This window comes from Balaenoptera physalus (genome assembly GCF_965194825.1).
Source record: "Balaenoptera physalus genome assembly, chromosome: 13".
Lineage (NCBI taxonomy): Eukaryota > Metazoa > Chordata > Mammalia > Artiodactyla > Balaenopteridae > Balaenoptera > Balaenoptera physalus.
This window is the reverse complement of record NC_138892.1, coordinates 41,938,917-41,965,097: the sequence shown is the minus strand read 5'-3', so window position 1 is coordinate 41,965,097 and position 26,181 is coordinate 41,938,917. Positions and strand designations below refer to the sequence as shown.

Genomic DNA, 26,181 nt, shown 5'->3' with positions numbered 1-26,181 from the left:
TAGCAAATGCTGTTTCTTCTTTTCTCCTTTGTAGTTCTCACAGTCCTACTGTACGCCTGACATCTGACACAATGAATACATTATCAAGTCATTAGCCCTCCTGAAAAATGTGATGCTTGGATCTTCTGTCAGTCAGTGTAGTATAGATCCAGAAGAGAAGTAGTTAAGTGTTAATGGATTTGCTTTAGGCATTTCGCAACCTATTGGTCCTAATTAGACTGAAAACGGGTTGCTATAGATAACCTGGAAATTTAAATAATGCATTTATTCTCATATATTCTTCCTAAACATGTCAGCAAGAAGCTAAAAAAAAAAGACCAGAGAGATGTCTTAAAGCAGTGTTGGAATTTGCTTTTTCAAAACATAGGGCCAAAACACCACTGAATTTTTATGTGCAATTGATGGTTTGACTTGGCAAATCTTAAAATGGTGTTCTGAGTATAGCACATGCAAGAAGCTTACACCATGTAGTGCCTAAACAATGTGGTTGCAAAAGACATTTGAATGAATTACTGGAAATGCAAAGGCTAAACTGCAGAAAAGCACAGATTCTCCAAACAAGGGGCAGGATAAGATCTGAAACCAGCATGGGTCCCGGTGATGTTAAGCATAGAGAAATAAGAGCCAGAGGGGTCATTTATTATACAAGCTTTAATGAGCTGCAAGAGAGCAGTGCAACAGTGGAGGTCCTTTGAAGTACCCAGAACCCTCAGAAGACAACATTTGGAGAGACATACAGGCATTTGCAATAATCAATGGGAATGGTGGCAAAAGCATTAATTAAAGCTGCTGCAGTTTCTTGCAATCCAGTGAGGTTGAGATTTCAGATAATTGTAGTACAGTAAATGCAGTAAAGAAACTAAAGCTATTTGTCTCATATGCAGGCCAATTTTCCATACACAATCAATTTTACTTCTTATATTCCCTAACAGCTGCTCTAAACCCACTGAGGATTCGGAAGTCGTGATACAATATTAGTAAGAAAATTAGAGTGGTAGCAAATCACAAGTTGCTTTCTGAGCAACACAGTAGGAGGTCAGTTAATATGAAATAACCCACAGCCTGTGTGCACACACTCACATTTCCTAGGAGAGTCTAAGCAAAATACAGCCTTCAGGAATACACTCTTAGTAGCTTTTGCATAACAATAACCAAGATGCTGATAACAGCTAATGAAATTCTGATGCTGAAGAAGGTCCCCTAAGGGTCAGAACAAAGCCCTCTAGGAAAACAGGGGTAAATACCTTATTTAAAAAGTAAACAGTCAGTCTCATTTATTTATTCATTCAATAAATATTTATCGTGGACCTTGTTTCTGTCACTTTCATTAGGCCCTGGAGATGTCCTGGTGAGAAAATACAGACTCTGTTCCTGACCTCATGGAGTTTAGAAGGAGACAAATTTTAATGAAACATTCACATAAATAAATGTATATTTACAAACTGTGAAATTGCTTTGGTAAAGGTAACTGATACTGTGAAAGCGTATAATAGAAGACACTGACCTTGACTGGTGAGGGTGATGAGGGAATATGAGGGATGACTAGGAATTCTAGAGAAGAGGAATTCAGCAGAACTCTTGTTAGAAGGGAAAGAATGTGCAAAGAGCCTGTGGCCTGAAGAAGCGTAGTGCTTGAAGAATTGCGAGAGCCAGGATGTTTGATGGGCAGAGAGCAAGGAGTAAGATATGAAGTGAGATGGAGACACATAGGCAGGCACCAGACCATGCAGGCCACAAGGATTTTTTATTCCATGAAACAAAGGGAAATTTAGGCAGAGGGATGATATAAGCCATTTGAAGTGATGGCTCTGGATAAAATGTGAAGAATGGATTGGAAGAAGTTAAGAAGATTGCTATAGCCAGTAGCCCAGGAAAGAGAATGGTGGTTTAGACAAGGATGGTAATGAAGTACATGGAGAGCCATGAACAATTCATGGAGAGATACTTAGAAGGTAAAATCCATAGAAGTTAATAAAGTTTTAGATATAGGGGTGGCAAGTGAGAGGGAGGTCTTGAGGATGACTTCCATAATAGGATGACAAGGCATGATTTCCTTGGATAGGAAACCTTGAAAAACTAACTGGTTTATTACAAGTTCATTTTGAGGCATACATGGAGGTTGAGAGTGATTTTGATGGGTGCAAGTGGAGGTTTTTGACTCCAATTGGATATTTGGGTCTGGATCTAAGACAAGAGGTATGTACATTTGTGTATCATTGATGTTGGGTTGGCCAAAAAGTTCGCTCTGGCAGTGAATACGTTGTTCAGTAAAGTTCTTGGTGAAAATGAAAAAAGTGTCTTTTATTTTTACTTAAAACCGAATGAAGCTTTTGGCCAACCCAATATAAAGCTGATAATTGAAGCAATGGCTGTGCATGAAATTATCAATAGAAAGAGTAGAAAGTGAAAAGAGGAGTTAGCTAATATTAAGCCTTGAGGAGCTATATTTAATAGAGTGGATCCCAAAGTATAGTCCCCAGACCAGAAGTATTCGAATCACCTGGGAATCTACTGGAAAAGCAAATAAACCTACTGAATCAAAAACTCCGGGAGTGGGACCCAGCAATATGTCTTCAGATGGTTTTGATGCGCTCTCAAGTTTGAGAACCACTGATAATGGAACGGTGGAGGACGTGTTTGTAAAGATGATGGAGACTGAGCTGCTTGCCAGGTGGTAGAAGGAAAACCAAGAGAGTCTAATATTAGAGTCCTTAGGGAAAGGGATGGAAAAATTCAAGGAGAAGGTCAAGGTCAACAGAGTCATATGTAGTCAGGAGATCAAGTGGAATGGAGATCACTTTCGACGTTAGAGAAAGCTGTTTTGGTCAAGGCTTGGGATGGAAATATATCGGAGAGTATTGGGGTGTGAGAGGGTGGGGAAGAAAAGGATAAGGATTTACAACTCTTTTTTGAAGTTTGAATAGGCTCTGAATCTGGAGGAGAAAATCGGGATGTGTTTTAACGCGTCATGAACATGTTTAAATTCTGATAGAAAAGAGCAGATTGAGAGAGAGTACAGAGGAGCCAGATCTAGTATATCAGCACTTGAGCATTCTCCGGAAGGCAAAGAGCATGGGTTCGAGAGCCCAGATAGAAAAACTGCGTTCAGATCAGCTCTCTTGTAGTTTAAGGGATAAGTAGAGGACCCTGTCTCATACCGTTCTCTTCCTTGCTTACTGTGCTCAAGTCATATGGAGCTTTTTTGTTGTTGTTCCTTGAACATGTAATAAACGCATCTCTTCAGGACCTTGGTTCTTGCTTTCTCTCTTGATCTTCCCATGACTGACTCACTCTAGTCATCTGAGTCATAACTAAAATGCCACCTCCTCACAGAGCACTGTATCTTAATGTTGCCACCTTTTATCACCATCCCCAATCATGGCCTAAGCCATCATCCTACTCTTATTCCTCACAGCAGCACTTTTCACTCTCTGAAATTATCTTGTATACTTATTCACTGGTAGGTAACTCCATGGGACAGAATGTCTTTGTCCTGTTCCCAGCTTTAGCTCTGGTTTTCAGGACAATATGTGGAGTATGGTAGGCATTCTACAAACATTTGTTGATGCAAAGAGTAAAGAGTGAGTGCAGATATATCTACCTTGTACATTTGACAGAGGAAGGTAGAAGGGTTTCCTTTCACTAGGTTTTACTTTCTCTCAAAGGAATAAAACGGAGGTCATATTCTAAGGCCAAAGGTCAGGGGAAATCGGGGATGTTGGTTTACTGAAGAGTGGAGAAGGTTTCCACTAGTCCTGGAGGTGGGAGAGTGAGTAGACTATAGAATCCAGAATGAATTCCAGGTGGTGTTGAGAGTCAGTTTGAGGATGATACCCAATAACCTTGAACTTAGAGTGGTGCCAGTTGTTCCGCTGAGTGACTTTCTCCAGTGATGCTCATGTCCATGGAGGGAGACATGGAAAGAGCAGGTGGTTAGGTACATCAGGGTTGGTATTTTTCCCATTATCATGGACTTCAGGGCCTGACAAGGCTAAAGGGTCATGGCAGAAATTGTCGAACAGGAAAGTTGTGCCAAAGAGCAGGATGTCTTGTTCTGAGTCACAGCTTCCACGATCACAGAAGAGTGAATGTTGGCGGTGGAGGTGGAAGAAGTCATTAGAAAAGAAGGTCAGTGAATTGAGTTTTCCTAAAATGTCTTGAGGGCTTGAAATATTTTGTAAACCAACCAGATTATTTCAAATCATAATATAAGATACTTAACTAAAAAAATAACAGGTAAAAATTGCCTTCTGAATCCTAGCCAATGAGTATAATGTGTTACCATGAGTGTAATGTGTTACCATAATGGTAGATGTCATTTTCGTGCAGGCCTTAGGGTTGCATCTCTGAATTATGAATGATAAAGTGAAACCTCATTACCTCATTCCACTAATGAAGAAATAGTGATAATTTGGTTGCCAGCTGGGCTAATACTTTGTTTCATTAGTGAAAGAGCTATAGAGTAAGAAGAAATGGGTTTGTACATTGACTTTGTCACTTCTTCTGTGTGTGTGGCCTTGGGCTAGCTTCTTAACTCTACTGAGCCTCTGTTTTTTTGCATCTGTGAAAAGGAGGGAAAATTTAAATGTCTCATAGCATTATCCTAAGGATTAAATGAGAACATGTAGGTAAAAGTGTCTGTAAACAATCAATCCCCATACAAAGAGAAGGCCTTTTTACAATCTTCAGAAAATATATTTCTTAAAGAAATTAACATCATAATGACTTCAACCAAATGCTTCTTAAATTTTATTTATTTATTTATTTATTTATTTATTTATTTATTTATTTTTGGCTGTGTTGGGTCTTCGTTTCTGTGCGAGGGCTTTCTCTAGTTGCGGCAAGCGGGGGCCACTCTTCATCGTGGTGCGCGGGCCTCTCACTATCGCGGCCTCTCTCGTTGCGGAGCACAGGCTCCAGACGCGCAGGCTCAGTAGTTGTGGCTCACGGGCCCAGTTGCTCCGTGGCATGTGGGATCTTCCCAGACCAGGGCTCGAACCCGTGTCCCCTGCATTGGCAGGCAGATTCTCAACCACTGCGCCACCAGGGAAGCCCCCCAAATGCTTCTTACTACAAATTTTTCATCATCTTAGAAGAACTGTTTACAAATAATACATAGAATTATGATCATAATTACGTAATTAAAGTGGACTGAAAAGAACTGTCCTGTTTTGCCAAACATACCTGAAATTAATGAAAATACAATTATTAAAAGTAGTTTATAAAAATGGTTTTTAATCCTGATATTTCCTGATGTCAAAGAGGCTATTTTCTCAGAATGTAAGTTATTTTATTTTAAAATATAGCAATTCTAGCACAGTGACTCTGTGTGTGTGTGTGTGTGTGTGTGTTTGTGCAGCATACCTGTAACTTCTGTAGCTTTTTTCTTTTCAGATCAAAGTTGATACCTATAATTATTATCCTCATCTAGACTAGTTTAATTATGGAAGCACAATTTCCTGTATCAATGAATAGACTGATCGATGCAACTTTACTAACATCTATAGCCTGACCAGATATTTCAAGTCATAATATAAAATACTTAACTGAAAATAAGAACACAGCATTACTATGTGAAATATACATAAATTATTTTGTTATATCTTTATAGTATTTTTTTATCTTTAGGGAGACACACATTGACCCAAACCTAGTGTTTGGTGTTGGAAGCAGGAGAGAAATAGAAGAGGTGATTTATTTATATATCAAGTAATGAGGACAAACCTCTCATTTTTACAGTATGATCAATGGTTATAAAATAACTCCAAATCTTCTCTTTACTGACTTGACAACACCTATATACTTCCTTCTACACCCTTTTCAGCTGTTGGCTCAATGGGGGTATAATTGAAAACAGACTAGTTACTCCTTTTTTTGAAAAATTACGGCTGTATGTGCTCTCCAGTGTGTGTTGCCCAGGCACTGTCAAGTGATGAAGCCGCTTGAAAGTTCTATGAATATTTGTTTTGATTACTTACATCTAGGTTGTCTCAAGGTATTAAGAGAAGGAAGCTATGTTTCTTTCCACATCAACTCACTGAAGCCTGAGCTCACTTATCTATCAAGTGAAAATGGAATTTAATTGGTGGCTGCTGAGAAAGTTCAACGAAAAGTCACCAGTACGATTTCCCATGCTGTGGATGCTTTCTGAGTTAAACTTGCCAGGATGCCAGCCAATGTGAACCAATTTTCAGTAAACATTTTGTTATTCTAAAATTTTTGGTAAGGAAATTCTTAATTTATGTTTTTTCCTCCACCTGTTTTGGAAAACATTACTCAGGAACAATACAAATCATTGTACCATAGACCCGAGGAAGGGAAGTAGAATATTCAAATGTTATAGGGGAAAAACAAGTCAAACACAATAATATTTGTAACAATGATGCATGTTTTTTTTCCCTTCAAGTTGGATGTAAATTAGGAAATGTAATTAGGTGAACTAGATTAGTTTCCTATTAATGCTGCCTCCTGATTGAAAAAAGCAATGATTTGAATTCTCTTTCATGTTTTTGCAAGTTGTTTTGGAAGAGCCCAGAAGCCAGAGCACAGCTATGTGGCTCACAAAGAAAGCACTCTACCTAAACTCCCTTCCAAGGAAAAAGTCAAAACTGACAGCACATTAGATGCACACATGGTTACACATCAACCCGAGCAGCCCTGGCATGGTGGTCTCCAGTGCCAGCGCCAGTTGGGGACTGTCGACCAAGCAATAAGCAGGCATGGACGCTTCAGGCATTCACCAGTCAAATGGATTGGTGGTAAGGCAGGCCAAGGGATGAGAAACAGAAATCCTAAATAACACTGGGTCCCCTGCATGCCGTCCTTGTCATTGCTTTACTCGGCATACCCTCCTCTTACTTTCACTTTCAGCCAGGTGGAGCTTCCTTCACTTTTACTAGAACAGTGGTGTATCTGGAAGCGGGGGTGGGGAGGGAGGGAGTGTCAGGGGCAGGGGGAACACCTGCGGTCCTGAGCGCATCTCCAGAACAGTGCCTTTTCAGACCACAATGGGGACGAGAAGGTTGATAGTATCACCTGATAGCAGACTCTGACTGTACCTATGATACGAAGGGGCCATTTGTTTTTTCACACTCTCTCTTCCCAGTCTGTCCACATGCTGTTCTTTTTTCCTACTCTTCCTTTTTTCTCTTGGATAACTCTTACTCACACTCCAGGCCTCAGCTTGGACATCACTTCCAATAGGAAGCCTTCCCCCATCTCTCCCTACCTGAGCTAGGTTGTTTTCTGTGTATCCATTGCCCCATTTACAGCTCAGCATTCACCACAGGGTGTTGCGACAGCCTGTTGGTTGGGTCCTTCAGTAATTCATATGCTGTCTAAGGAAAGAAGCCCTATCTGTCTGGTATCCCAGTGTCTGACATCCCTACTGGATCACAATAGGCATGTGATAAATACTTGTTAAATTGATGAATGAATGAATGATGAATGAACTGCAACAATGTATATATCGTCTCAGGTGGATTTGAAATACAGCCTCTTTCTTATTTCAAATCACATCTGTTGTAAATCAAACATCAGTGCTATATACAATGGCAGGGGACAGTACATGTGTTTTGTTTTGGTCTACTCATTGATTACGAGGCCTTAAAATGAGACTTTACAGATTGATCTCAGTTGACTGATTAAAATATCTATGTAATGACTTAGCTATTATTTATAGAGTATACATGCATGATGGCATGTTAATATTTATGTGGTTCCAGTTTTCCATAAATATCAAGTATTTATGGCAATGAGTATAAATTTTGAAACTGAGAACAACAGTTAATTTAAAGTCAGAAATAAATAGGGTACCAAGAAAGCTGTCTGAAGATGACATGGTATCGGTTTTGCTGACTGTGTGAGGGGAGGTAGGAAGACATGTTCTAGACGTCTTGTCACTTAAGACCAGACAGGAGAAACTTCTGCTGAGGGTCAAGTTAGGACTTAAACATGATGAGTGAAAACAAATGTTGGTAAAGCTTAGAGAGGGTGATAGTGATGAATTTGGGCTTCTATGGCAGATCCATTGAGGAGGTTTGACAGTTACCAACTTTGAATGGGGCAAAGGTTTTTATTTTAGTAGTTTGTCATATACATAGAAATTTGGGAAAATGACATATTCCACTGTGATCTCAATACCTCTATTGGGATGAAATTTCTTAATTGTGTTGATTTCACTATCTAAATAGATCTTTAATATACCCTTTTGTGTTTATCCCCACTGGGGATAAATAATTTGGTTTAACCCCTTTATGTAGACCACTGGATAACCTTCTGATTGGTTCTTTTTTTTTTTTTTTAACTGACTGTGATTGTGATTACCAGTATATTTGGATTTATTTCAAATATCTTATTTTGTTGTTTTTATGTTACTTTGTTTAAATTTGAATTTTATTTTATTTTTTTATACAGCAGGTTCTTACTAGTTATCTATTTTATACATATTAGTGTATATATATCAATCCTAATCCCCCAATTCATCCCACCCCGTTTCCCCTGCTTCCCCACCTTGGTAACCTTACGTTTGTTCTCTACAGCTGTGTCTCTATTTCTGCCTTGCAAACCGGTTCATCTGTACCATTTTTCTGGATTCCACATATATGCGTTAATATACAATATTTGTTTTTCTTTTCTGACTTACTTCACTCTGTATGACAGTCTCTAGGTCCATCCATATCGCTACAAATGACCCGATTTCATTCCTTTTTATGGCTGAGTAATATTCCATTGTATATATGTACCACATCTTCTTTATCCATTCGTCTGTTGATGGGCATTTAGGTTGCTTCCATGACCTGGCTATTGTAAATAGTGCTGCAATGAACATTGTGGTACATGACTCTTTTTGAATTATGGTTTTCTCAGGGTATATGCCCAGTAGTGGGATTGCTGGGTCGTATGGTAATTCTATTTTTAGTTTTTTAAGGAACCTCCATACTGTTCTTCATAGTGGCTGTATCAGTTTACATTCCCACCAACAGGGCAAGAGGGTTCCCTTTTTTCCACACCCTCTCCAGCATTTGTTGTTTGTAGATTTTTTGATGATGGCCATTCTGACTGGTGTGAGGTGATACCTCATTGTAGTTTTGATTTGCATATCTCTAATATTAGTGATGTTGAGCATCTTTTCATGTGCCTCTTGGCCATCTGTATGTCTTCTTTGGAGAAATGTCTATTTAGGTCTTCTGCCCATTTTTGGATTGGGGTGTTTGTTTTTTTTAATATTGAGCTGCATGAGCTGTTTATATATTTTGGAGATTAATCCTTTGTCCATTGATTCGTTTGCAAATATTTTCTCCCATTCTGAGGGTTGTCTTTTCATCTTGTTTATAGTTTCCTTTGCTGTGCAAAAGCATTTACGTTTCATTAGGCCCCATTTGTTTATTTTTGTTTTTATTTCCATTACTCTAGGAGGTGGGTCAAAAAAGATCTAGCTGTGATTTATGTCAAAGAGTGTTCTTCCTATGTTTTCCTCTAAGAGTTTTATAGTGTCCAGTCTTACATTTAGGTCTTTAATCCATTTTGAGTTTATTTTTGTATATGGTGTTAGGAAGTATTCTAATTTCATTCTTTTACATGTAGCTGTCCTGTTTTCCCAGCACCACTTATTGAAGAGACTGTCTTTTCTCCATTGTATATCCTTGCCTCCTTTGTCATAGACCAGTTGACCATAGGTGTGTGGGTTTATCTCTGGGTTCCATTGATCTATATTTCTGCTTTTGTGCCAGTACCATATTTTCTTGGCTACTGTAGCTTTGTAGTATAGTCTGAAGTCAGGGAGTCTGATTCCTCCAGCTCCATTTTTTTCCCTCAAGATTGCTTTGGCTATTCGGGGTCTTCTGTGTCTCTATACAGATTTTAAGATATTTTGTTCTAGTTCTGTAAAAATGCCATTGGTAGTTTGGTAGCGATTGCATTGAATCTGTAGATTGCTTTGGGTAGTATAGTCATTTTCACAATGTTGATTCTTCCAATCCAAGAACATGGTACATATCTCCATCTGTTTGTGCCATCTTTGATTTCTTTCATCAGTGTCTTATAATTTTCTGAGTACAGGTCTTTTACCTCCTTAGATAGGTTTATTCCTAGGCATTTTATTATTTTTGTTGCAATGGTGAATGGAATTGTTTCCTTAATTTCTCTTTCTGATCTTTCATTGTTAGTGTATAGGAATGCAAGAGATTTCTGTGCATTAATTATATATCCTGCAACTTTACCCAATTCATTGATTAGCTCTAGTAATTTTCTGGTGGCATCTTTAGGATTATCTATGTATAGTATCATGTCATCTGCAAACAGTGACAGCTTTACTTCTTCTTTTCCAATTTGGATTCCTTTTATTTCTTTTTCTTCTCTCATTGCCATGGCTAGGACTTCCGAAACTATGTTGAATAATAGTGGCAAGAGTGGACATCCTTGTCTTGTTCCTGATCTTAGAGGAAATGCTTTCAGTTTTTCACCATTGAGAATGATGTTTGCTGTGGGTTTGTCGTATATGGCCTTTATTATGTTGAGGTAGGTTCCCTCTGTGCCTACTTTCTGGAGGGTTTTTATCAGAAATGGGTGTTGAATTTTGTCAAAAGCTTTTTCTGCATCTATTGAGATGATCATATGGTTTTTATTCTTCAATTTGTTAATATAGTGTATCACATTGATTGATTTACATATATTGAAGAATCCTTACATCCCTGGGATAAATCCCACTTGATCATGTTGTATGATCCTTTTCATGTGTTGTTGGATTTTGTTTGCTAGTATTTTGTTGAGGACTTTTGCATCTGTATTCATCAGTGATACTCATCTGTAATTTTCTTTTTTTGGAGTATCTTTGTCTGGTTTTGGTATCAGGGTGATGGTGGCCTCATAGAATGAGTTTGGGAGTGTTCCTTCCTCTGCATTTTTTGGAAGAGTTTGAGAAGGATGGGTGTTAGCTCTTCTCTAAATGTTTGATAGAATTCACCTGTGAAGCCATCTGGTCCTGGACTTTTGTTTGTTGGAAGATTTTTAATCACAGTTTCAATTTCATTACTTGTGATTGGTCTGTTCATATTTTCTGTTTCTTCCTGGTTCAGTCTTAGAAGGTTATACCTTTCTAAGAATTTGTCCATTTCTTCCAGGTTGTCCATTTTATTGGCATAGAGTTGCTTGTAGTAGTCTCTTATGATGCTTTGTATTTCTGCAGTGTCCATTATAACGTCTCCTTTTTCATTTCTAATTTTATTTTGTTAATTTTTATTTATTTATTTATTTATTTATTTAATTTATTTTTGGCTGCATTGGGTCTTTTTTTTTAAATTTTTTTTAAATTTTATTTATTTATTTATTTATGGCTGTGTTGGGTCTTCGTTTCTGTGCGAGGGCTTTCTCTAATTGCGGCAAGTGGGGGCCACTCTTCATCGCGGTGCGCCGGCCTCTCTCTATCGCGGCCTCTCTTGTTGCGGAGCACAGGCTCCAGACGCGCAGGCTCAGTAATTGTGGCTCACGGGCCTATTTGCTCCGCGGCATGTGGGATCTTCCCAGACCAGGGCTCGAACCCGTGTCCCCTGCATTGGCAGGCAGATTCTCAACCACTGCGCCACCAGGGAAGCCCTGCATTGGGTCTTCGTTGCTGCAAGTGGGCTTTCTCTAGTTGCGGTGAGCGGGGGCTCCTCTTAGTTGCAGTGCATGGGCTTCTCATTGTGGTGGCTTCTCTTGTTGCAGAGCACGGGCTCTAGGAGCGTGGGCTTCAGTAATTGTGGCACACAGGCTCAGTAGTTGTGGCTCACGGGCTCTAGAGCGCAGGCTTAGTAGTTGTGGCTCATGGGATTAGTTAGTAGTTAGTAGGCGTAGTTAGTAGGCCTCCTAGCAATCCCTGGAGCTGCCAATAAGTGAGGGATGGAGGATGTACCATCCCTGAAAAGACCATCTCCTGCAAAGTAGGAGTGGGCTGGGCCTGGGGGGTAGCCCATGCTACCCAGTTTAAGCTTCTGTGTGCTTGCAGTTGTGTGGGGGTGGGGTGGTGGCCCTGGGGAGTGGAGCCCTCCCAGACGCCCTGCTGCAACTGGTTCCCAGTCCTTCTCTGGCTGGCCCTGCTCCCAGCCTCCTCCCACTCACCATGGACCTCACCCAACAGGGGTGCACCCCTACCCCCCACCCACGTCCCATACCATCCACATTGACACAGGCTCACAGTTCTCCCATCCAGAAGAACTCCCCCTGGACTCGACCTTCAAATTCTCCCTGCATCTCCCGCTCCCTCCTTTCCTTTCAAACCTGCATCAGAAACAGCAGCCACCTCCAGCCCCTTCTCCCTTCTGCCACCAATCTGTCCCTCCTGCAGAAAACACGCCAGGCTCCTTGAAATGCTTTCCTCCCGGTGCCTGTCCGGGCCTAGGCTGCACCAGGACGCACAGAATTATCCAAAAGCAACTTTGTAATGCTCCTGCAGCCCAGATCTCTTGGTGTGTGGAGATTCCTCCACGCCTGGAGCTGCTCCAGCCATTCTGAGCAAGGCAGAGCCCTGCGGTCACTTACCATCGCACATGAGTTCTTCGAGTCTCCAAACCCGAGTCACAGCCAAGATTCAGGACTGATTCACACTGAACTCATTCCTGGCGCCATGGGGTGAGAGTAAGGGATGAGGGCCCTCTTCCCTCTTTCTCTCCTCAGATCCCCTCGTCGAGCTTCCCCACATGTCAGCCCGGTGGAGGCAGGGGACGGGAGGAGTGGGAAGGGGCAGAGAAGCCCTGCCCATCAGGTGTTGCGGACACAGGCCCTGTCTCTGGGTGCTTGAAGGGTGTGGAGTGTCCTCTCTTGGGCACTTTCATGGCCACTCTGGGGCCCCCAACCGGGGTCCTGTGGCTCTCCCTTCTGCTACTGAGCCTCAGGAATCCAAGGTCCACCCCCGTCCTCCTCCCTGGGCCGTTTGCCCCTCTTGGTAGCCCATGAATCTAAGAGAATCCCCAGGCTGGCTCACTCGGCCCTGGCCCACCTTGTCCCCTGGGAGACACACTCCCTTTGCTGAGCTAGGGACAAAGTGTGATGCAGCTGATACAGGGCTTGAGGCAGACACCAGCCAGTGTGCCATCCCTGTGGCACTCAGGGGGCATACCCCAAGCTCTGTGAGGGTCCCAAGGAAGCCCCTCTGTATCTGGGGTGAGAAGCAGGCCCCCGCAGGGCAGGTTGGGTGCCCCAGCAGCTCTGTGCAAGCCCCCTCTTCACCCGCACTCTCTGGTCCGTGGTTTCCATGTGATCTTGCAGCCGTGCAGCCACCTGTCAGCCTCCAACTGTGAAAAAGTGTGCCTCCTACCAGGGGTCTGACGAACCCCTCTCTTTAGCATCTGATGTCTCCTGTGCTTGGTGCCACCACGAACACTCACAATCCAGCACCAGTCACACTTGGCTGGGCCTGACTCTGCTGCCTGGCCTGAGTGCTGGCTTTTCTTCCTCAAGCACAGTCAGACAAACTTGGGTTCAAATCCCAACTTTACCATTTAGGAACTCTGTGGCTTTGGACCTCTGAGACCCTCTGTTTTCTTCTGCAAAAAGGGGTTGCAGTCGTTACCTCATAGGATTGTCACGGTGTTTATTTTTATTTTATTTATTTATTTATTTATTTATGGCTGTGTTGGGTCTTCGTTGCTGCACACAGGCTTTCTCTAGTTGTGGCGAGCAGGGGCTACTCTTCATTGGGGTGCATGGGCTTCTCATTGTGGTGGCTACTCTTGTTGCAGAGCACAGGCTCTAGGCGCCTGTACTTCAGTAGTTCTGGCACGCGGGCTCAGTAGTTGTGGCTCATGGGCTTAGTTGCTCAGCAGCATGTGGGATCTTCCCATACCAGGGCTTGAACCTGTGTCCCCTGCATTGTCAGGCAGATTCTCAAGCACTGTGCCACCAGGGTAGTCCCTCATTTCTAATTTTATTGATTTGAGTCCTCTCCCTTTTTTTCTTGATAAGTCTGGCTAAAGGTTTATCAATTTTGTTTATCTTCTCAGAGAATCAGCTTTTAGTTTTATTGATCTTTGCTATTGTTTTTTTTGTTTCTATTTCATTTATTTCTCCTCTGATCTTTATGATTTCTTACCTTCTACTAACTTTGGGTTTTGTTTGTTCTTCTTTCTCTAGTTCCTTTAGGTGTAAGGTTAGATTGTTTATTTGAGATTTTTCTTGTTTCTTCAGGAAGGATTGCCCTCTTAGGACTGCTTTTGCTGCATCCCATAGGCTTTGGATTGTCCTGTTTTCGTTGTCCTTTGTCTCTAGGTATTTTTTGATTTCCTCTTTGATTTCTTCAGTGATCTCTTGGTTATTTAGTAATGTATTGTTTAGCCTCCATGTGTTTGCATTTTTTATGTTTTTTTCCCTGTACCTGATTTCTAATCTCATAGTGTTGTGTTTGGAAAAGATGCTTGATATGATTTCAATTTTCTTAAATTTGCTGAGGCTTGATTTGTGACCCAAGATGTGATCTATCCTGGAGAATGTTCCATGTGCACTTGAGAAGAAAGTGTAATCTGCTGTTTTCAGATGGAATGTCCTATAAATATCAATTAAATCTATCTGGTCTATTGTGTCATTTAAAACTTCTGTTTCCTTATTTATTTTCATTTTGGATGATCTGTCCATTGGTGTAAGTGAGGTGTTACAAAGTCCTCCACTATTATTGTGTTACTGTCGATTTCCTCTTTTATACGTGTTAGCATTTGCCTTATGTATTGAGGTGCTCCTATGTTGCGTGCGTAAATATTTACAGTTGTTATATCTTCTTCTTGGATTGATCCATTGATCATTACGTAGTGTCCTTCCTTGTCTCTTGTAACATTCTTTATTTTAAAGTCTATTTTATCTGGTATGAGTATTGCTACTCCAGCTTTCTTTTGATTTCCATTTGCATGGAATATCTTTTTCCATCCCCTCACTTTCAGTCTGTATGTGTCCCTAGGTCTGAAGTGGGTCCTTGTAGACAGCATATATAAGGGTCTTGTTTTTGTATCCATTCAGCGAGCCTTTGTCTTTTGGTTGGAGCATTTAATCCATTCACGTTTAAGGTAATTATCGATATGTATGTTCCTATTACCATTTTCTTAATTGTTTTGGGTTTGTTTTTGTAGGTCCTTTCCTTCTCTTGTGTTTCCCACTTAGAGAAGTTCCTTTAGCATTTGTTATAGAGCTGGTCTGGTGGTGCTGAATTCTCTTAGCTTTTGCTTGTCTGTAAAGCTTTTTATTTCTCTGTTGAATCTGAATGAGATTCTTGCTGAGTAGAGTAATCTTGGTTGCAGGTTCTTCCCTTTCATGACTTTAAATATATCGTGCCACTCCCTTCTGGCTTGTAGAGTTTCTGCTTAGAAATCATCTGTTAACGTTATGGGAGTTCCCTTGTATGTTATTTGTCATTTTTCCCTTGTTGCTTTTAATAATTTTTCTTTGTCTTTAATTTTTGTCAGTTTGATTACAATGTGTCTTGGCGTGTTTCTCCTTGGGTTTATCCTGCCTGGGGCTCTCTGCGCTTCCTGGGGTTGGGTGGCTAGTTCCTTTCCCATGTTAAGGAAGTTTTTGACTATAATCTCTTCAAATATTTTCTCAGGTCCTTTCTCTCTCTCTTCTCCTTCTGGGACCCTTATATTGCGAATGTGGTGCGTTTAATGTTGTCCCAGAGGTCTCTTATGCTGTCTTCATTTCTTTTCATTCTGTTTTCTTTATTCTGTTCTGCTGCAGTAATTTCTACCATTCTGTCTTCCAGGTCACTTATCCGTTCTTCTGCCTCAGTTATTCTGCTATTGATTCCTTCTACTGTATTTTTCATTTCAGTTATTGTATTGTTCATCTCTGTTTCTTTGTTCTTTAATTCTTCTGGGTCTTTGTTAAACATTTCTTGCATCTTCTTGATCTTTGCCTCCATTCTTTTCCGAGGTCCTGGATCATCTTCACTATAATTATTCTGAAATTATTTTTCTGGAAGGTTGCCTATCTCCAGTTCATTTATTGCTTCTCTGGGGTTTTATCTTGTCCCTTCATCTGGTACATAGTCCTCTGCCTTTTCATTTTGTCTATGAATGTGGTTTCTGTGAATGTGGTTTTCATTCTACAGGCTGCAGGATTATAGTTCTTCTTACTTCTGCTGTCTGTCCTCTGGTGGATGAGGCTATCTAAGAGGCTTGTGCAAGCTTCCTGATGGGAGGGACTGGTGGTGGGTAGAGCTGGGTGTTGCTCTGTTGGTCTGAGCTCAGTAAAACTTTAATCCGCTTGTCTGCTAATGGGTTGGGCTGAGTTCCCTCCCTGTTGCTTGTTTGGCCTGAGGCGACCCAGCACTGGAGCCTACAGGCTCTTTGGTGGGGCTAATGGTGGACTCCGGGAGAGCTCACTCCAAGGAGTACTTCCCAGACTTCTGCTGCCAGTGTCCTTGTCCCCAAGGTGAACCACAGCCACTCCCTGCCTCTGCAGGAGACCCTCCAACACTAGCAGGTAAGTCTGGTTGAGTCTCCTATGGGGTCAGTGCTCCTTCCCCCTGGGTCCTGGTGTGCACACTACTTTGTGTGTGCCCTCCAAGAGTGGAGTCTCTGTTTCCCCTAGTCCTGTCAATGTTCTGCAATCAAATCCCGCTAGCCTTCAAAGTCTGATTTTTCTGAGAATTCCCCCTCCTTTTGCCATACCCCCAGGTTGGGAAGCCTGACGTGGGGCTCAGAACCTTCACTCCAGTGGGTGGACTTCTGTGGTATAATCGTTCTCCTGTTTGTGAGTCACCCACCCAGCGGTTATGGGATTTGATTTTATTGTGATAGCACCCCTCCTACCGTCTCACTGAGGCTTCTCCTTTGTCTTTGGATGTAGGGTGTCTTTTGGTGAGTTCCAGTGTTTTCCTGTTGATGATTGTTCATCAGTTAGTTGTGATTCCAGTGCTCTCACAAGAGGGAGTGAGCACACGTCCTTGTACTCTGCCATCTTGAACCATTCTTCCTTCTGATTTGCTCTTGTTTGATTTTATTCTCTTCATTCTTCAGGAAATTTGGTGCATCCATTGAGGTGATCATCTAAAGCAGGAATTGGCAACTCTTTCTGTAAAGGACCAGGCAGTAAATATTTTAGACTGTGGGCCACGTGATCTCTCTTCCAACTCTTCAACCAGGTTGATGTAATGTGAAAGCAGCAATAGACAGTACATAAATGAATGAACATGGCTGTGTTCCCATACAACGTTTATATGGGCCTTAAATTTTATATAATTTTCATGTATCACAAAATATTATTCTTCTTTTGTTTCTTTTCAGCAATTTAAAAATGTAAAAAAAATCTTGCTCATGTGTCATATAGAAACATGAAGTGGGCTGACTTTTGCTTGCAGGCCATAGTTTGCTAACTCCTGTTCTAAAGCATAAATTTAATTGTTATGTCTTTATTTTCTATCCTTAAGTCCTCTTGTTACAGTTATGTTACTGATTCACCTGCCGTGACAGATGGCCACTGTACATTTGTTAAACTGGGTTAACGTTGATATTTGTTTCTGTGTAATAGATAAAGTATAATTATTCCAGGGCGTGTGTGGAAGCTCCATGAAGCTGGGGACCCAGGAAACTTCAGTCTATTTGCTCCCCATCCTCAAGGTGCTGCTCTCATCAGCATCATCCAAGTTGCCTCACCATCACTTGTTTACATTCCCAGTAGGGAGGGGAAGTGGGGAAGGAGAGGGCAAGCTCCTTCCTAAAGAGCATGACCCCCATATTGCAGACAGTAATTTGCTCACTTCGCATTGGCCAGAATTTAGTCACATGTACATATCTAACTATTAAGAGAAGCTGGCACATGCATTCTTCATTCTATGTATTGATGAGTCCAGTTTAAAATTGTGAGTGCTAACACTGTGAGAAGGGAGGAGAAGTAGGGGGAGAGGGCAACTAGTGGTATCTGTACGTTCTTATCTTTCCATTGTGTTCTGAGCACATAATCTGGTTTTACTAATCTGGCTCCTTTTCCCATTCCAGTCCAATTTTTCATCACTTTCCAGTTTGAATCTGGGTTCTAGTTTAACACAATGCTTAGTCATTTGAGCTCAAAGGCTAGACTCTTCCTGCTTTTGCCAGATTTTTTTTGTCTGGAGTACATTCCTTCCTTCCCTTCTATTTCATAAAATGTCTAAACTCTTTTCAAGAGTTCAGATGTTGTTTCTTCTGCTAATTCTTTCCCTAAATTTTACTCTGTATTGCATTATCTCTTGCTAGAATATAAGCTGCCATCTTTGTATTTCTAGCATGTGTCATTTAGTGAAATCTTAATCTGTGTTTGTTGAATGAATAAATGATGGGATGCTTTTGCCCAGCAGTGGTAAGCTGGATTTTACTGCCTGTGAAGAGTCAGTTGGACCATATGTAATGAAAAGGAGGGAGACAGGGAGTGATGGATTAGGGGAGGGGAAGATTGGTTAGGGTTCTCTAGTTAAAATGAAACAAAATTCAGACTCAAACATTTTAATAAAGGGGGCTTATTAAAATATACTACGGAGCTCACAAAATTAAAAAAAAAATGTTCACAAAAACAACTAAGTTTGAGGATGAGAGGCAAGCAAAGGAGCACAGGACATCTTGGAGGGCCTAACAGTGGATGTCTCAGTCCCAGTGTCTTCAGTTCCTGTGGGTCTCTATTCAGTTTTCACACACCTGGAAGAGAGAGGAGGATTGGCCTAGCTTGAATCAAAAACCACCTTGTAAGTAGCACATGGTGGAGTATTGTCAGTGATAGTTACCAGGCAGCATGGAGTGAATAAGAGGCAGTTCCCCAAAGAAACGGATATATTGCCTCACTATGAAAAAATGGATGACTATCACAAAGGTTTCCAGTAGCCATAACATATTTCTACTCCACCACTGCTCCTTGGAGATGCTTCTCTCACTCTGTTGTAGAGGTAGCATTTAGTCTTGATTTCGTCTGCTTTGTGGTCCCGGCGGCAGCAGAGGCTTTTCTCTCCTATAGTCTGTCATAAGAGTCTTAGCTCACAGAGTTGACAGGCTCTGTCTCTGTGAGTCTTGCCAGGAGTAGAAGGAAGGATAAAATTTGTAGGAAAATCACCAATGACCTTCCAAGGAGAGAAGAGAAAAGCAGCAAGAAATGCAGACTTAAAAAAAAAAAAATCATCCTGGATCTAATTCTGAATTATTGATTCACCTTTTTGATTGGTTATTTTCTCCCACAAAGGGAATGGAGATCATATTGAATGATTTTGTTTTTGCTACTTTGTTATTGTTATGGCTATTCTTTTTTCCATAAACCCAAAGCAAAGGGATTTATTATAAAATTTATATTTACCCAAGATAAAAGAGAAAAACTCAAACCTCATCAATATTGAAGAAAATATGCATCATTAAATACCTTGAGTGTAAAAGTGGTATCAGGGTTGAGACTGAGAGGGGCTGTAAGTGGGAATGCAGCAAAAAGCAAGAGAGTCTAAACTGAAATTAGAAAGATGTGGGAGAGGAAGCTCTTTGACAAAGATGTACCTAGAATTCCTTAGACAATGACACAAAACTGGTTGTAGGGCTTTGGAGGGGACAAATTATCCTGAGGGAAATTGTGAGCAGATTTGTATGGAGTTGCACCAGGTGCAACAGTTATAGCCCAGTGAATTAGAGAACAGTTGAATACACTGAAAAATTACATAAAATGTCATACAGTTACATCAGTCAGGGTTCAGTGCAAGGAATGGGAAACATTCTATGCCTTTAATTTAATACATGAAATTTTATGCTCATAAATTATGAGAAGGGAAGAAGAAGTGGGTTCTAAGATGGGCCTCCAGGAATGACTTCCAGAAGAGTTCATAATTTACTTGGAGCTAGCACCTCTAACGCTATAAATGGTGGTATAAGTTCAAGAACACAGCCCATAACTTTGATCCCAAGATTAGTCATCTCTAATAAAGCAGGTCTGTAATGAAGCTGCTGCTGTGGACAACTTCTTCTCATCCCCCAGGAATCTGCGGAATGGACCTACAGCTGTGATCCAGAGATCACAAAGCCAGAAGAAGCTGACCCAACCATTTCTTAACACCTGGACAGCTTGTGAACAGACCCTGGGTCATTGTTGCTGAAAGCAACTCCCATTTCCATCCATTGCTTGACAGCAGAAAGAACCAAAAAGGTACAGACCGATTCTTTCATCCTTCTTTGTCTCCCATATTTCACGAAGGTGCCTTCAAGAATCTTGTTTGCATCAAGAATCTTAGATTCGCATTAAGAATCTTAGATTCAGGGAAGTCTAAATATTTAGTTTTAGGTTTTCCAGTCTCTCCAATTAGAAGGAAGATAAAAGGGAGCTTGAGAAAGCTAAAGCTAACTTTCAATATCCAGCATATATGGGTGGTATTTATTTATGTGTGTGTGAATATATATGTATTTGTATCATGTATGTATGTATTTATACCATATAAAGCATAACTGTGCCTCATATATTTGTACTGTGTGTGTGTATAGTACTTAATTAACTTGTAACTGAAATGATAAAGTAGGCTTAAAGCTCTTAGGAAAATGACACCTATAGGAAGAAAAAATATATTTATAGTTAGCTCTACTTGTAGCTAAAGAGGATATAGAGAAATGAAGCACTCAAAGCTGACTTTCTGTGTGGCTTAATACTTAATGCATTTATACATAAAACACATGCTAACTTTTTAAGAAAAGCTTTCAAAAGTCAATAACCACTACCTTCAGTGGTGCTTTCACTCATTTATTTGTAGATTGTCTTTCTTACTTTCTTATTTTCCCCTTACATCACAGGGACACTGGCTTAATATAAAGTGCTTGATCTTTGTGAGGTATCAGCTTGCCCTTTTGCTAGTCCTCTCCTTTATGCAGCAATATTAAAATGAATGTAACCACAGTGAGCTAATTTTTACCTAATTTCCTAATCCTAGGGAGCAAGACAAGGGAAAGTAGTTTGACCTCAATAAAACAAAATGTATTGTACTAATGGCATACTAGAGAAAATCCATTAAAGTTGTTTCAGATGATAAAAAATTGTTGAGATTTTCAGACCATATTAAGGTTTTTTAGTATAAAATAACTCTAATTTCCTTATCATTGGAATAAAATTAAAGTGCGGGTGTTTTAAAATTTATTTATTTTTGGCTCCGTTGGGTCTTCATCGCTGCGTGTGGGCTTTTGTTGCGGTGAGCGGGGGCTCCTCTTCATTGTAGTGCATGTGCTTCTCATTGCGGTGGCTTCTCGTTGCGGAGCACAGGCTCTAGGTGCAGGGGCTTCAGTAGTTGTGGCACACAGGCTCAGTAGTTGTGGCTCGCGGGCTCTAGAGCACAGGCTCAGTAGTTGTGGCGCACGGGCTTAGTTGCTCTGCGGCATGTGGGATCTTCCTGGACCAGGGCTCGAACCCGTGTCCCCTTCATTGGTAGGCAGATTCTTAACCACTGCGCCACCAGGGAGGTCCTAAAGTGCACTTCTTTTCTCATTTGTCTCGTTGGAAAAAAAGTACAAGGGTTTGGGTTAACCACTTTACTGAACTGAATATATAAGAATGTAAGTGAAGCTTTTTAATTTGCGAGGGCAATTCATCCAGGAGACAGATTCGTTTGAGGCTATTCTTTATCAGTATTTTTTGAGCCTAGGGAAACAGTACATCGGAGAAGGAAGACTCATGTTTGAAGAGTAAAGGTTCCCAGATGTCTCAGATAAAAACAAATGAACAATCATAAATATTAGTAACTTTTTATAAAATGAGGCCATAAAACAGATTGGGAAGGAATGCTTTGTGGTTGTTGCCACTGGGGGGGGGGTATTTTTAATGGGCTTTTCTACTCAATAGGAGATAAAGGCCATATTTAGCTCCCTTCTCCTGACTAAGAGAGTGTTTCAAGCACCCTTTCCTCACTGCAAGCCAAGAATATGCATCAGGAAGACCCACAACAGAAGGCTGTCAGAGCTAGACAGAGAAAAGCCATTCTGGGTTAATAAATAATTCGTGGCAAGCATTTTACAGAGCACGAGGAAATATACTTAGGGATAAAAAATGGATACATAATTTTAAGTCCAGTCAACTTTCAGCAAGTCCATAAATGGAGATTGAAGATGATATCCTGATGCAAAGAAGTGACATCCCAGAACAGGGCAACGTATGGCCAGGAAATGGGGGACACGGTGGAAGAAACTGGCTAGCTAGCTGTTTAAAATTCTCTCCCTTGGTATTTCACTTTTCTAAATTCCCCCCCCCCCTTGCACGTGACCAAGTTCCGGCCAATGGCATGTGGATAAAAGGGATGCGTGCCATTTTCAGGCTTAGCTCATACTCCTCGCATGAGAACATGCAGATCCTTCTCAAGTTTTGCCTATTGGCTGGTCTGCATCTAGAGATTCCAGTAAAGGCTCTGACGTTTAGCCTCTACATTAGAGCCCCAAAGGGCCACCAGTTGGAAGGAGCCTGGTCCTTCAATGATTGTGTGGAGTGAACCACCCTGCCATCTCACTGAATCTACTCTGATGGTGACCTGAACAAGAAAGACACCCTTATTGGTTTAAGGCACTTACAATCTGTCGGTTGTTCATTGCAACAATCAGCCTAACTAATAAATCACACAAGAGGAACAGCAGAACTTGAAAAATGCAAGAAAAGGTGTTCAGACCAAAATACAGAATAGAAACTAGAATAGAATAGAGACGTACCAATAAGGATTTCCTGGCAGAAATCCTTAGATACTGTTTACCATGGCAAACTATGAAATTTGGTCAAATTTATTCTAAAATTTTCATTTTTTTTAGGTTTACTTATTCTCTCTTGACTTTTTGTATTCCCTAAAGTGTTCTAAGTTAAAGACCCTCTCCAGGTTTTGTCAAATTCCCTGAGGTGAGGTTCTGATGCCCCAAGTAGATAATATTTTTTTGATATACTCTGTACAGTATTATGAATGCATGCTATGATGCTATCAAAATCATTAATTCATTCATTCAGTCACTCAATCAACAAACAAAAAATGAGCAACGTATGTGCTGGGTGTAGTGGTTGGGTAGGTGGGAGAGAAGGAATTCTTCCTTGCACGGGTGGTGACCCGAGGACTCCACCTGTGTTCCACACCCCTTTATTAGGAATCCTTTTCAATTCAATGCAGCATCTTGAATGGTTGCTTCTGAGTCAGTTACTATAACTTTGCTCACTTTACCCTAAGATACTCACATCTTAGACACTCAGCAATTTCACACAAAAAAACAAAAAACAGGGCTTCCCTGGTGGCGCAGTGGTTGAGAATCTGCCTGCCAATGCAGGGGACACGGGTTCGAGCCCTGGTCTGGGAAGATCCCACATGCCGCAGAGCAACTGGGCCCGTGAGGTACAATTACTGAGCCTGCGCGTCTGGAGCCTGTGCTCCACAACAAGAGAGGCCGTGACAGTGAGAAGCCCGCGCACCGCGATGAAGAGTGGCCCCCGCTTGCCACAACTAGAGAAAGCCCTCGCACAGAAACGAAGACCCAACACAGCCAAAAATAAATAAATTAATTAATTAAAAAAAAAAAAGACATCAGATTTAAAAAAAACAAAAACAAAAAACCCACAAAGAATGTAAAGATGAGATTTCAGTGAAAAGCAAAGTAAAGGTTGGTAACCTCAGTTTTCATCATGATTTTTGGGTTTTCCCATGTTATTAGTCCCTGTAGATTATTATACCTACTTGAGTAAAACAGCTAAGCTGAGTTACCTATGCCTTTGAGGTTTGGGATTTACAAATAGGATGTTTATTGGTTCTGAGTAAGAAGGCAAGTCAGCGGAAAATATCTTTCATACAGGTTTATAAATATTTTCTTTCAAGTCCAAATGTTGGAGCAGCAATTGTGCTGCAGACATTTTTGAATGTGAAATTGAGCTTTTGTTGCTTGAAAAGAAGAACGAGTCACTTTTTATACAAATAACCAAGCAAAGCACCAAGAATCTTGATACAGAATCAGCAAATCAGTTTTTACACAAGCGCTTCTCCCCCCAACAAAATCACATAATTTTTCTTCTTTAAAGCCAATATTAGTTAGATTTCCCTTTGACTTGTACTAGTGTTTTCCTCCAATGTCTTTACTAAAAAGAAGCATTTCTTTATATATTGTAATTATCCTTGCTTATGGTTTTTTTTTTTTAATTGGGGTATAGTTGTTTTACAATGTTGTGTTAGTTTCTACTGTACAGCGAAATGAAGTAGAGTTCCCTGTGCTATACAGCAGGTTCTTATTAGTTATCTATTTTATACATATTAGTGTATATATGTCAATCCCAATCTCCCTTGCTTACGGTTTTTCTCACTAAAATTTGTTTTATGTTCTTTATGTAGATTACATTTAAAAATTCAGTTTCTTGACTAAATATATTTATTGAACACTGTGCCAGGAATGTGCTAATGACCACAAAAAAGTTATGATTTTTGCCTCATGGAACAGGGATGATGATATTCATCAAAGAATCAAGCAAATACATTCAAATGACTACTTCGATAAGTATAATAAAAGAGAAACACATGAAAAAAGTGAAACCTGGTGAATGAGCTAAGTGAGACCTTTCCTGTAGGATGTGATCACAGAGCTGAAATCTGTAGGAAGGGTAGAGTTTTCCTAACCAGTTGGGAGGTGGGGTACATCTATGGGTAGGAGATGGAGATAGATTTTCAGTGTGTTTGAAGTCCCGGAGATGGAAGGAAATGAGGACTGTTGGAGAAGTTGCAGGGAGGGGCATATGGTGGATGGCAGAGAGGGGAGATGGAAGCAGGGGAGTCCCTGGAAGGAAAAGACTTACGAGATCATGAGGTACCAGAGGGTGGAGGCACAAGGTTGTTTTTTACCCCAATAATAATTAAAAGCCATTGACAGGATTAAGAAGGAGATTGGGGGTGGAGGGTCCATTTAAAATGATATAATTTGTCTATGGTTTATTTTTTCAGTTCAAGCTACTACTTGTTAGAAAATTATAGTATTTCCTGTTGTTACATACAGTGAAACACACCAAAGTACCCAAATAGGAGCTACCCCAGACATAAAAATAGGGTTGATTTTACTCTCCACAGGAGCAAGAATGTATTCTCTTTTCAGAAACAACAGGATTCTGAAATGAAGTATGAAGCTATAATTTGTACATACTGAAACCTTCCCAAAAGCAGAGATAAATTAGTCTATTCTAAAAGTATAAATTGCTTACTTGAAGGACCTTTGAGGTCTTTTCATTATCACCTTGGGTAAGACCCTTCATCTTGAAGGGAGATTGAGTGTTGTGTTTAGGAAAACACTTTGAAGATGGTAATGTTATATTCCCAGTGGATTGAAAGCTACAGTTTCCATTAAATTATGTAAAATATATCAGAGAAACTTAATGTTCATGGTGATCTATACCCATAGATTAAAGTTTGTTGGTACATGTGCAATAAAGAGATTGAATAATGAATTATTTCTTGATATTTCACATAAAAAGAAAGGGACTTTTATCAGTTACCTTAGTGTCTAGATCAAAAATGTAATCATGGATTGGAAGGATAGCATTGGTGTGATTTCTGTTAGGCAGAGGCAGTGGAGGGTTTCATTTCTCTGAGAGTTTCTGCCTTAGAGAAGGACACTTGGCTGATAACAGGGACGGCAGTTTGGTGAAAGTGATGTCTTCAATCTAATGCCTTATCTGTTACAAAGCAGGTGGCCTTCAGTGCTTGGGAACACCATGGCAGTGAGGCTGACAAAGAACCAAAGGGAAGAATGTGATGCTATTAGGACAGTCTGGAGTTGTATGCACAACCAAGAGATGATTGTTCTTTCTTATTTTTTGAGCATTGATTTATATGTTTGGTGCATAGTTTTTCTTGTTCTCTAATTTATATTTCTTGATTCTATCTTTCCTAGAATTCTGTTGTCATCTATGCAAATAAGGAGCTTATGCTTTTCATGAAAATGACTTTTCCAGAACTTGTCACCCCACCAGGAGTAGACATCTCCTATTTGTGCTGTTTGAGAAGGGGCGTGTGTTCAATGTCACCTTTGGATGGGCTTTTAGTTTCTTGACAGACTTCATCCTGTGGGGCGTTTTACTCATTCATCGCAGTAGGTTCCCCTCCTACATTCAAGGGCTCATTTCTCTCTCTCTCTTTGATAATTTTAAGGTGTTATCAGAGAAAAATACTGGTTCCTTTCCTATAAGGTTTGTATTAAGTGCAGACACATGGAATCCTAGCCTTCCTAAATTGAATAAAATCTTGGAGGT

General features: G+C 40.6%; 3 protein-coding genes across 4 annotated transcripts in view; 2 read left to right on the top strand and 1 right to left on the bottom strand.

Moving 5' to 3' along the window:
• Nucleotides 1–23,478, top strand: part of LOC309640417 (uncharacterized protein) — a 255,955-nt gene extending 232,477 nt beyond the window's left edge. For both annotated transcript variants that reach the window (XM_082419176.1, XM_082419177.1), the window contains exon 6: nucleotides 19,936–23,478. The gene's annotated coding sequence lies outside the window, so the exon portion shown is untranslated. The remainder of the gene's footprint in view (nucleotides 1–19,935) is intronic.
• Nucleotides 16,804–26,181, top strand: part of NAV3 (neuron navigator 3) — an 867,875-nt gene continuing 858,497 nt past the window's right edge. Inside the window, exon 1 of the mRNA XM_082418853.1 lies at nucleotides 16,804–20,103. The gene's annotated coding sequence lies outside the window, so the exon portion shown is untranslated. The remainder of the gene's footprint in view (nucleotides 20,104–26,181) is intronic.
• The window catches only part of LOC309640395 (uncharacterized protein), a gene marked incomplete at its 5' end in the record, with an annotated part of 29,928 nt that continues 24,952 nt past the window's right edge, over nucleotides 21,206–26,181 (bottom strand). Inside the window, one exon of the mRNA XM_082419114.1 lies at nucleotides 21,206–21,254. The remainder of the gene's footprint in view (nucleotides 21,255–26,181) is intronic.